This window comes from Acartia tonsa, chromosome 12 (assembly GCF_053477335.1).
Source record: "Acartia tonsa isolate MP-2025a chromosome 12, ASM5347733v1, whole genome shotgun sequence".
Taxonomy (NCBI): domain Eukaryota; kingdom Metazoa; phylum Arthropoda; class Copepoda; order Calanoida; family Acartiidae; genus Acartia; species Acartia tonsa.
In genome coordinates this window covers 40,120,882-40,132,036 of record NC_137271.1, presented here as the reverse complement: position 1 = coordinate 40,132,036, position 11,155 = coordinate 40,120,882, and positions in this window count along the sequence as shown.

The following is an 11,155-nucleotide window of genomic DNA, read 5'->3' as shown; positions in this document are numbered from 1 at the left end:
TTGGTGCTAGATCGATTCTTAGATTTTTTATTTTTCGTGATTTAAAGGTTTCATGATTTTGAAGTTTTCGTCCTTTCAATTCCCTGTTTCATCAAATATATTGGATGACAACTGGTCTATAGTAAATATATTCCCGGTATCCATTCATAATTTTTGAGCTTCGCTACTTCTTGATGCTGTTATCCTTGTTCATACTCTATTTGATTTTAGGTGCCTGATAGGAACAAAAGGAGGGAGCAAAATAAGCCACCCCACCCCCTTCTCTCCACAATACTTTTACCAGTCATAACTTGATAGTTGTCGATCTTCACCTTTTACAATATCAAGACCATACATATTTTTTTAATGCGCAAATAACACGCGCAGAGGTCTAACACTAACTATCAGAAGAACTATTTCTATACATTAATAACTCTGCGCGTATGGTTTTGAAAAAAATGATATTTAGTAGCCAAGCTACTCTATAGTTGACTTTCTCGGCTATTACTTAAGATATATTGCTAACATTTTCAATCAAGATTCCTATGACATGCGCATCTAGTATATACACTTTTGTGTCCGTCTGACTGTCGGTAATGCTTGAAAAGAATTTGCTTATTTTCTCTCTATCTTTTCTTTGCTATGTCAGCTGAACATCTGCTCTGAAACACACGTTGTCCGTTTGTCTATTGCATGATATTTGTGCTTCGCTACTAATGGATATTGACATCTTCTTGTCTATAGTGTCATCAATTATAATTAGTGTGTATTGGACAGAACAGTGCCCGCTGTTAGCAAAAACTCTGCGACTGCGCACTGAACATTATGGAAGTGGCAATGTATTTTAAAGTTACTATTTTGTCCTAATAATTAAAATCATTGTCAATTAAAATAGTAAAATACAAATTGACCTTAAGGAACAAAACAATTGATGATAAATTTATACATTACATCAATAACAAAAACAATAACCAAAATAACAATAAAAACTTTTGTTACCAGTAGGATTTACATTCAATTGTCTCCTCCCTCCCTTCTTGAGGTATTTTATCCAGTACAAAATATGTTAAGTTACAAAAGCGCGCGTTTCATAATTATTTTTGTCAAGGTTAAAATTTTGCACACTTGATTAATATCCGCAGGATTAGAACCGTTTCTCAGCCATACTAAAAAATCATGTGTAGCTTCGTATTACAGACAATTTTCCACGAATATTGAAATAAAAATCACAAAAAAGCCTTGGCCTTCGGCGATTAGCGAGATATTTCGTTACAGATAGACAGATAGACTCAACAGACATCATATCACTTTTAAATAAGGATAGATTTTGATTAACTCCGAATATTAGTTCAATATTCTTAATAGTTTCATACATGATATTTTCGTTAATTTAGGCAAGTTAAAATTGGCCTATCGATTTCAAACTTTGCATTATAATTCCTATATCAGTGTAGCAACTCTATAATTGAGTGTCCGTAGGTTCATTCAAATAATTTTGATTTATAACTTTTCTGACAACAATTTTTTATGTGACATTAATTTTTGGAATACTGATTTCTAGGACAACCAATTGTATATTTTAAGCGAAGCATCTCTATAAGTAAGTCTTGAAAGTATTTTCGTAAAGTTTTGTTTCAGAGCTTGGCTTTAATGGATTTAGTAATCCTTAGACACACAATTTACTACTTTAATAATTGGATTATAAACAAGGATGACAACATCCATAAAAGCCAAGCTCTGAAACGGTAGGACAAAAGAACATTAACTCTTTTAGAGTGTTAGAACTGAATAAATATAAAAATATAAATGAATAAGTTTTAATAAAAACGTAAGTTTGTTGCAAAACTTCTTGAATACAGAATACTGTTTAAGGACACACTATAATTAAAAATCAGCATATTTTAAATGGACGTGCGGACTTTCTGGTAACGATTATAGAGTTGCTACGCTTTTTAAGTTATAAGATGCATCATGCAAAGTTTGATATAGGACAATTCTAACATGTTTAAATTAACGAATAAAGCTAATCGTTACGGACGGACGGACTGGCCCTAATTATAGAAAAGTTTCGCTTTCAAAAAGTGTATTGCAAATTTCACACACACAAAGCCAATTTCCAAAAGCAGCCAAGCAAAAAAATCCCTAGCGCATCCGTGTTTTTTGCATTGGTCTCTACAGGTTTGTGTTTTAAAGATAAAGTGTAAGTAAGTCTTTCTATATTAAGATAAAGCCACCCGCAGGGGATATGCAGTTAATAGAACCTAAAGAAAGGATGTTCAGTCATTTAACTTAAATTTCTCAGTAATACATAATAGACAGAAAGACAGATGAACTTCATGAAGTTAAAGTTAAAGGGTGCCTAACATTTCAACTTGACACCCTCCTAGGCTGGTTTAAGGCTGTGTATCATGGGGGTGGAGGGGTAATCTTCAGGGTTCGGAAGCCGCGCCTCAGCCGCGCATAAGCCTCAGTTTTAAACCTGCTTGTGAGCAGAAAAAGAACTTTCAGAAAGAAGGATTGTCTGCTAAAGAGCAGTTTTATACATCCAGCTGAATTTTATAGTGATAAAATGAAGATTTCACTGAGGCTTACACGCGGCTTACCCTGGTAATCTTGGTCCAAGGGGGTGAGATGGGAAACCCAAGGGAGTGTATCAATCTCCCCCCTTAAGTTTGCCAGTTGGGTGAATACACCCCCTACACCAAGGGCGTCCAAGCTCTTTTATTGTTTTCTTAATAATTGGGGAAAATGTTACTTCTTTCAATAGACATTTTTTAGACACACTAACCTTGTCATGTATTTTTTATCATGGTTCAGAACTGTTTTAATCTAGTGAAACTATATTGCATTGTAGAAAACCTTAATAGTGGAAGCAAAAAATGCGCGCGATGGGTGGGTAATTGCCCCCCTCAAAAATGTTTTTTTGGGGGGTAACTACCCCCTCCAAAATGGTTGGGGGTAATTTTTATATGGGGGGGGGGTAAATTGTAAAAAAAATCGTTTAGGGCGGGGGGGAATCACAACTTTACCCCTCCACCCCCCCCCCCCTTGGACGTCCTTGTCCTACACCCCAATTGTGCACACCTTTTCCGATGACAGGAGATTGGGTTATTATATAAATTGGAAATCTTAAAACCCATTCATCCCCCCCCCCTCTTTTTCGTTCCCCCCTTATTAGCGGCATTCTTGATGTTTATACAAATGCGCCAATTTTTTAATAATTTTTTTTTTAATAAAAATTACACCTGTTTGGTTTTCCAGTGCAATTAAGCTTTTCTTAGGTACAGGGAAGGTTTTTAACTATTTTGGGAAAACGTATCTCCACCCTGCCAATTTAAAATCCCCCGCCACAATTTTTTTTGAATATTCCTTATTAAAGCTCAAATTTAAAAGTAAAAGGGGGGCGGTTAACTTATCCCCCTCACACCTTAAGAACACCTAGAGGCTTCTAGTGGGCGTTGCCCCTAGTCTTTCTTAAAATAAAAGCTATGTCTTGCATTTTTTTTTCAATTAGGTGTTTGATCACGAATTGCATATGGTAAACATATTTTTCTTATTTAATTAATATCCTAATAAGATAAAAGTTATGCTTGAAAATTGTTTTGATAGCTATTATTATATATTGCATTTTTAAAAAAAACGTCAAAGTTGAGATCAGAATTTGCGTAACTTTTGCGTCATTTCTATTTTCGGAATTTTCTTACCCGCGAGCCCTTTTCCATCAAGTAGAGACTAGCAGAAAAGATGACTTGCAGCTTTGCTTTTAATTTTAACAATTTATTATCTGAAAAGTAAGATAAATTGTAAACATTGGCGTTATTTTTTAGCGCAGCTTCTCAGATTCCTTTAGTAAAGTAAACTGAGTATGTTATAACTTACAATTGGGTATCTCGGGGCTAAAAAATCTTATAATTGTACATTTTATATCCACTGAAAGCTGTTATTAATACGATGCGAGAAATAACTATTCCAGTATGACCTCGATAACGATTAATTTCCGTTTTATTATAAGTGGTTCCCAGACATATTGAAAAATCATGTTTAGCCTCGTATTAAAGACAATTTTCCACCAATTTAAAAATAAAATTGTAAAATTAATACCAGTTTAGTAGCTCGGGCGTTTACTGTCTATGTTACGATGCGATAAATAACTATTTTTACATTACATTACCATATTAGGTTAATCTTTTAAATAGAAAATCTAGATATACACCCAGTAAATCAGCCAATAGGAAAAAGTGAAGTATATCATTAATATTTCCCTTTGCGAATTTTAGAGTCTGATTGGCCATCTATGTTTATAAATCTGTTCTCTGGTGTTTCTTGTTCTAGAGTATAAAATTGTATGTTATTATAGCTATACTACTTCTGGTTAATATTTTATTATTATTCTTGTTTTTCCTGCTTGCGGCGTTCTGCACTTTTTATTGCTTATAATTATATTTAGCAATCTATGTAGTCAGAAGTCAGGGAGAGAACACTGGACTGTAAATTACACTGGTACCAAAAGTTATATAACCAAGTTATCTTAATGAGTTTGATCAAAAACTTTGGGTACCTTCAGGGGCATCCGAGCTTTTTTTTTTGGGGGGGGGGGGGTTTAGAGTGGTAAAATGACGCGAGAAGCCCCGTGGGTAATTTTGCTTGGGGGGTAATTGACCCCCCCCCCATAAACTGTTGGAGGGGTAATTTAATAATGTAAAAAAGTACCTACCTAATAATACCTAATACCTAAGTACTATAAAATATTTAGTAGTATCTCATTCCTATACATGAAAACACCATAATTAACTCACAAGTCTTGCTAACTCATGAACCAATATGATTCTCCTTTTTAAGTGTGGCTTCAAATAGGTCCTGGTAAGGTTTATAAATAGTTTTGGGGAGCCTACACCCTGGCAGCAAGCCAAGATAAATTGCCCCTAGAAAAAAAGATTTGGGCGTTCTCCTCTTAGAAATTTTGTTTTAATTTAGAAACATTTTATACAACCTTGCTTGTACAAAGAAGTATGAAATATTAAAGTTTACAATCAATTGTAAAAAATATACAACTTAATCACAAATTTGTTTGCAGTAATAACAGATCTATACTCTAATGCTGTAATATTTAGTACAAGGTTGCAAAATTTTTTTATCTGAATTTTTGCCAAGTTTATGCCAAGTTTTTGATCGATATGACAATGGTTTTTAAAAATCTAACAGAATCACCGCTAATGTGGAGATTTTTAACAGAGCTCGGCAGCCACGCGTCTACCGCCTGTAAGCCTCAGGAAAATCAGCCGTTTACAATTTCAAAAATCACCTGGGGAAGTCTAAACCTGACGCAAACATAGCAATCCCTCTTTTCAAATATTTTACAAAGCACCCAGACGAGTTTAAATATGAGGCTACGGCACGGTTGCCGAGCCCTGATTTTCACTGTCCGATATCTAAAAATAAACTCTTTATTCCAATTAAAACTAGTTTATTGTCTTTTTGAAAAATATTGAAGATAAATATAGATTTACATTTATACTAGAGGCTGAGCCCGTAGCATCTAAAGGCGAAATATAAAGCTTTACACCTAAAAACCTTACTACTTTATATTTCGAGTTAAGGGGATAAATTGAAGAATTAAAATGTCGTCATACTTAGAGTACAAAATAAAATTTCTAAACATGGAAAGAAAACGAAGTTGCGGGTTTCGTCTGTTTTTATAGTAGAATATGATAGTTTATCTTAGGTCAGATTAGGTAAATCTTAATGATTTCCCCGCAGGGGCTAGAAATAGGAGAAAAGCTACTGTGAAAAACGACGAAGCCCGCAATTTCATTTTCTTTCCATGATCCAAATTTCTTAATATCATTCAAAAACTAAAGTAAAGACGTTGGTTTAATCCTAATCTGGTTTTGGGCTATTTTTCTGTAGTTAATTTCATTATTTACTAAGTATATTTGCGATTACTTTTATTTAATGAAATCTTCCAATTTTTAACATTTACAAAACAGCCTACTTTATTGCATCAAGATCCATGACAGATCTATATAGAAAATAAACGTCTATAAATGAGCTCGAGTCTTCCAATGGTAAAGTGTTTAAAACTTATAGTGCTCCAATAATCCTCATTAAACTCTCATTTACCAAAGCAATAGGACCTTTATTCTTTTTGTTTATGGAATGAATAAAGTTTTTCACTTCATGTAGATATTTGAATTACATTGAAGTATTTAATCCTTATTTTATAAATAAAAAAAATTCGTTCATAATAGAGTAAATCTAAGAAAACTGTATTTTAAAAGAATTCGATTGTGGCGACACTTCCTTTGTGTTAAAATATTAAAACTAAAATTTTAATCATATTAACCCTTTGGTGATGGTAATGCGAAAAAAATATAATTGAAAAAATCTTTTTAAAATCATTTAAATTAATAAATATTTACTTCTTTCTTTTAGATAGTAATGGCGGGGGAGGAAAATAGATTTATTGAGAAATAGATAATAGATTTGTACTTATAGAAAACTAGCCAATAGCGATATAGTTATATTCAGCCAACTCTAGTGATAATATATCAGCCATTACCATTTTGCCTTAGTAACATATAGTCGACAATAAACTATTGAAATTGTACAGTATTTGCTACAATAAACCCGGCTAAGTAAGGGTTATAAAAATGGATATATTATAACTTGGATGCTGCACCAGATTTTCATGTACTCGCATGATAAAGTAATGCTCGCAGTGGCTAAAATAACGACACCCTCCCTTCCTCTTCCTTTGTCCCTTTCTCTCCCCACTAACTGGATGAACGAACTGATTAATAAAAGAGGTCCATATTAGCAAGCTAAATTGACGGAAAGACACGGACAAATATAGAAAAACTTCATTATAAGAATGTTTAAGATGTATAAATCAACAATAGTTATTTATCGCATCGTATGATAGACGGATTTCGGCGGATTTAAAATTGAAAAATTATAAAAAGAAAAAGAGTTTTATTAGCCCCAAGGTTTAACAAATTTGACATTCGTGTAAAATTGTCTGTAATACAATGCTATACATGATATTTCAGTATGGATGAGAGAACCAGTTCTAATCCAGCGAATTTCAATTGGATTCAAAGCCATACTTTCTAATACATAAATATTTTTTTTTAAAGCGAAGCTTTTCTATAATTAGGGTCGGTCCGTACGTCCATCCGTACGTCCTGGGACAACAAAGAACAATATTATAAGCGAATCAACTCTATAATCAAGTCCAAAAATGTAAGTATGTCCATAAACATTATCCTGTTTTTAAGCAGTTTTTCAACAAATTTACCTACAATTATGATTCGACATTTATACATTTATGTTCCGATTTTTCATTTCAGATACTATACAAGTGTTAATGTCCGTTTGTCCTACCGTTTCAGTGCTTCGCTTTTATGGATGTTGTCATCCTTGTTTCATTTCCCTTTATAGCGATGCCGTAAGTTTAATCAATATTCCTTTCCGAAACCAAAAATATATTTACGTCGGTAAAATAGTAATATTCCCCAAATGTAAAGAGAAAGCTCTCTAACTAATAGATTTTCTGCTGTTAGTTAGTTATTTGTAACCTTTCTAACTTGTTGGATTTTAGTCATTTTCTATTTTAATATTTTTATTTAACGGCAAGTTTAGATAATAGTTATTTCTTTCATCGTATTATAAACTGCTTTCCGCGGATATAGAATGTACTATTATAAGATTAAAACTAGTTTTTTTTAGCCCCGAGGTGCCGAAGGCACGGGCTAAAAAACTAGTTTTAATCTTCTGATTGTACATTTATATATCTGCGGAAAGCTGGATATAATACGATGCTAGACAAAGTTTTTTTCGTATGGATGAGAACCGGTTCCTATCCACCGGATTCGAATGAATACGAGAAAATCAATTGTTAATACCTTGAAATGCCTTAATAGGCGTGTCTCTAGTTATTTTCGCTAATCGCTGAACTTATATGGTTCTTCTTTGTAGTGAAGCTTCCTATATATCCAGGGATGTATTTAAACCATTTTTCCTATGTAAAAGTTACCCAAACATTTTTTCCCTCTTTCTTTTAATACACATATGGATAGTGGAGGGTCACCCCCCCCCCCCTCCCCTATATTACCTCAAGACTAAGTTCCTCCTAAAAGCCTCTAGGGGCGTAGTCGCTAGTATTATATTGCATCTAATCTAAATATATCTAAAAGTTTTGTTCTGTATATAAAAGCGAAGAAACTTCTCTACACTTAGAGCCGGCCTGACTGTTGGGTTTCAACGATAATTTAATATTGTTAAAATCGTCATTTCATTTTCAAACTGATGATTCATGTAACATTTTGGTTAAATTTAATAAGACTGGCAACTCTATGATTATCATAAAATAAAATCCTTATTTTTGCGCTACTAATTAACATTATAAGCATATTTTTTAATGAAATATAAGATAAGCTGTGTTGGACAATACTATCCTTGATTCAAACGAGTTTATAATAATAATTAAGGGTTAATCAATCTTTCATTTTTTTGCACTGATTTATAGTGTTCGTTCGCAGAAAGGAAAGGGACAATTTTCTGCTTTTTACACTGGTCCCCAAAGTTTTATGATAATACTTTCTTTCTTGTTGACCCGGACTTTGAGGACTTTCAATGAATTTTTATTGGTTGAAAAATTGTAATCAACAGAGGAGGGAAATATGTATATCATCATTAGGGGTGTACATCAATTTATTGGCCATAGTCTTATCCCTTAAGATCCCTAAATCGTTCGGTAATTGATAATGAAACAAGAATGACATCATCCATAACAGCAGAGAATATCAAACTTCCAACATATTTTATCCTATCATGTAAAGTATTAAGGGTTAGGGTATAAATTTTTGATTTTAGACTTGAGTTGTTACTCCTCCCTTCTCGTTAAATTTTTGGATGCTAGGGGCTCAGCCTTTAGTCCTATTATATGAAGCAGTAAGGATTTTTTAAAATTCAGAGATCTCCGAAACGGTTAGCGCTAAGGGGTTGTGCTTTTCAAGAAAGTATTATGAAATGGTTTTATGCTATTGTATTGAACCCTTAAAATCATTTAGCTTGCTAATAGGAATCTTATTGGTCAGTTCGTTTTTACAGTAGGGAGGGAGTGGAAGTGGGTAAATCGTTATTTAAGCCCGCTGCGTGTTTAACTTTTTTAGAGAACTTGGAGTAAGATCCATGTAATAATGTATCCATTATTTTACTTTCTATCTTGCAATGATTACATAATAAATATTACAATAATTAAAAACAAATTTGAGAAGATTTATGACTTGTTATTTTTCAAACAAGAACCATATTTAAATCAATTTTTTTAAAGAGAATCTTCTCTAAAAATAAGGTATGAGCTTTACAACTGTTGTACTATAATACAGGGGGAAGGGAGGGGACAATAGATCGAATATTCAATTTTCAAGAGTCTCAAACTTTGGACACTGGCTTAAAGGGAATGTGCAGGAATTCAGCAGTTTTTGACTGACTTTGGGTACTAGTGCATCAATGCCCCGTTAACTAGCTGAGTTAGTTTTGAATAAAGCAAATAGAAAAATTTGTCCTAAGATGACTGGTTTTAACAAATATTTTTCCCAAGAAAATGTCATGTATAGAAACTCTACTGTGATATTTATGTATTAAACGATCTAAGAACCCCTTGAATTTAGGTAGCAGTTAAAAAATTTATGAGAAGGGTTGATGAAGTTTTAAGGGTGATTTTTCTAGTGATTAATTACAGAATGTTTACTGCATTGTGATGTACTGGTAATTTGATTTTCAAGTAAATGATTTTTTCTTAGAACTAATTTTGTTCTCAATTATATTACCATGATTCCTTTATAATTTTTGTCAAATTTTTTGGATAAATCTGGTTTTTATTGCTTTTCAGTGAAAACTCTTAAATTGAATTAATTGCCCATTGTCCCCTCCCTTACTCTCTGACTATAATAAGCTATAAATTTTTAAAGAAAATAATATAGTTTAGATCCTCTATAAATAGAAACAAAACGGTCTGAACATCCATTTTTTCTGTTCACTGTTCTTCAACAGTTGCTTATACTTCGATACTCATATACAAAAATGTAGGGATATAAAGGGATAAGACAATGATCTGATGTACATCCCTGTTGATAATATACAAAATTTCCCCGTCTTTAGATTACTATAAGTGGTTGAAATGTTTTGACACTCTACTCCCCAAAGTCAACGAATAAGAAAACGTTATTATAAAACTTTTGGGACTGCTGTAATAAACAGTCCAATGTCCCCACCCTCCTTGACAAAATGTCCTTGTTTATCCTTATACTAAAGTAACATTGTCTATTTGTCTGTTTGTGTGTCTGTCTGTGTGTTTGTGTGTTTGTTTGTACCGAAGGATCTCCCCCCCCCCAAAAAAAAAATTAATTTTTTAACTAGAATTAAAAATGAGGGAGGGGGGCACCCCCCCCAAAAGAAAAAAAAATCTACCCCCCAACCTTTTTTTTTACTTTAAAAAAAATCTAAAATAAGAAATTGGGTTATCAAATTCGACTTCCCCCTCCTCAAGTGCCCCTAGAGGCCTCTAGGGGCGTAGCCGCTAGTGAATGGTTATATTTAGAAAGCTGTTAATTCCTTATTGTCTACCTGCATACGTATATGTATAGTATACAAATATGGAAAATGGATATGTTATTACTCTGATCTTATACCAGATTTTCTTTTTCCTTATGAGATTTTCTTATTCACGAGTAAAGTAAAACTTGCAGCCGGCTAAAATAACGATACCCACCATCCACCCCTTCCCCCCTACTTAACGGATTCCATGTTAGCAAGCTAAATTGACGACAATTTTCCCCCTGTCATAATATCCATGTATAAATTACATCCATTCAAATATATGAAAGAGTTTAACTGGCTTTCTTTCTGTTTATTATGTGAAAAACTAAAATAAATCATAAATAACCAGTGCGTGTAATAAAATAGATAGTTGTCTAATTTATAGTGCATTTAGGAGCGAAACTACTCTTTTAATACGAAATATCTGCAAGTCTGTGTCTCCGTCCGCAAGGAACGGTGTAGAAGAAAGAAATGTGAATTTCTTGGCTGCTATTAAAGATTATATTTAAAAGAAATTAAGAATTATTTTTAGATATATCTAATTTTCTTATTTATGTTATTTTTTTTTAGAAAA